We start from the raw sequence: 2323 nt of genomic DNA on the forward strand, positions 1-2323 counted from the left end.
CTCCCCCAAGTTTTCGATGGTCACCCTAGTCTTTCTGTAACACTTTTTAATCAACTTATGATTTTAGTACAATCGTCTGTTTAAAAAAATAATTCTCTCATAGATCAAGGCCATTATTCAAAACACAAAGCTCAAAAATCTTTTAACTCAAGTATGTTTGACCTTGCAGAGTAATGCAATTACATTTATTTGTGAATCGTACTTCGTTAGACACAAAGGTGATAGAGCCAGCGACATTCCACAAACTCCTAGACTGAATAATTATTTTTTAAATTCTGAAAAATGAATTAGGATTTGGGCAATAGATATTTTTTAGTTAAACACTTTAAAGGGAAATAACAAAACCGAACTTAACTGGAGCGTATGGTAGGCCTTGATCTCTTTATTCGTATAAAGGCTTTTTTCAACAAACTCCCAGAAATTAATTTGGGCAAGTATGAAATGATGCTCACAATACAATTTGAAATGTTATATAGCCTACTGCCAACAATAAATAGCTCATGCTGTATATACTCTTTATGACTTTTGGTGCCACAGTTTATTTTATTACAACTTTTGAAGCAATCAGCTCCCCCACCCACCCTGTATCTCTTCTCTTCAAACAAATGTATGTTTATAATTCCTGGATGCTTTCATGCTAATGTATTATTTTTGACATCGTCGTTATCTTTGTCGGTGAGCGAAGCGTTGTTTGTGCTCTAAATTTGCAGTTCTTACAGACAGGTCACGTTAAAAAAAATTATAGATTGCATGAAACTAGAGCTAGTACATGCAGGCAACATGTAAAACTCTCTTCTTACCTCACCGTTTTAAGAAAATCGGGGGATACAAAACACCGTTTAATTAAAGCAGAGCTCCGTTAAATCAAGCAGGACAGTTGAAACGCTGGTGTCGGACCACCTACGAAGCTAATGGCCACTGTGTAAGAGATTACTCGCGCTTTTAACCAGCACTCTGTCGTACATGCATTTTGCAAAAAGGTATCTCAGATTGTATCTCAACACTTAGTAAAAAATATTGAGCGAACAGCCATTATCCGGTAATACTTTAATTAAGAAATTATTCTTAAGTAAACGAGTTCGTGTTATTTTCTTTATAAAAATGTTTAGATTGCATCCACTTAATCTTAATTACCTCGTTTCAAGCTCTGACGTAATGAGGGAAGGAATGTAAATTTGTGTGTGTGTGTTTGTGTGTGTGTGTGTGTGTGTGTGTGTGTGTGTGTGTGTGTGTGTGTTTGTGCTACTTTATGTGTGCATGTGATGTTATTTTGATTTTTGGGTTTGGAGAAGTTGTTAGGTAATATTGGGAGGAGTTGACTTTCAAAGCTAAATCTATTTCGCTCTGAAGATCTGCACAGGAAATCATGTTAATTACAATGATTTGCAGCCAATTACTACACCTAATAGAAGTTTTTGAAAGAAAACCACCCTTTGGCATTACTCATGACACTTAACCCTTTCAGTACCTCGCTAAGATTGTATAAGTATTTGATGGGGTTATAAAACAGTTCTCTATTAATGAAGGGGTTAAACCTATATAATGGCCTACGATAAACTACACCGACAACTACAGAGCCAAATAACCTGCCCCACCCCCTTTTTAAACGAAATAAAAATAATGAAAATAAAATAAGTAGATCAAAAATAAAACAAATCAAAGAACAAAACCAGCCACATGATGTTCGCGTTTATTCCGACTGAAAGAAAGGATCCAGTTGATAGTGGCCTTTAACAATTTTTCCTCTTCTAATAAGTCCATGTTCATTAAAGAATAACGTGTAATAATACAAGTTTAGCACACACGTTTTGACGGTGCTGTTGGTTACAAAATATATCTGGAGAGCTGAAAGTTGAAAGTACACGTTCGAAACCTTGTAGGCATAGGGCCTGGATGTTCCCCACCCTTCCCCAAATAATGTAATTTTGCTTCGTCCGCCATTTTATCGAGCGCCTTTAGGGCTCCACCTTTTAAATGTCCAATCGTGGCTGGCTGGCGTGTGCTCTTCTATGGTTTGCTCCTCCTTTGTTATCAAACATCTATGTGTTCTATCTCTCTTCCCTATTTTCTTTGTATTTCACCCTCTGGTAAAATCTCTATTCTTCGGCATCTTTTAAGACCGATTTGTTTTTCTCTTGACCTCTTCGTTTTTCTGTTGACCTATTAATTATTTTTCTGTTGACGTTTAATGTCCTGGCAATAGCAGAAGCATGCAAAGCAATCCGGTTGCAGGATTTCTCTGATGTTGAATCAAACTTATATGTACCATCTTTCTTTGGTGACAACGATCAAAATGTTATTGCATTTTTTGGGGTGGGGGGGG

Source organism: Aplysia californica, unplaced genomic scaffold, assembly GCF_000002075.1.
Source record: "Aplysia californica isolate F4 #8 unplaced genomic scaffold, AplCal3.0 scaffold00249, whole genome shotgun sequence".
Taxonomy (NCBI): Eukaryota; Metazoa; Mollusca; class Gastropoda; order Aplysiida; family Aplysiidae; genus Aplysia; species Aplysia californica.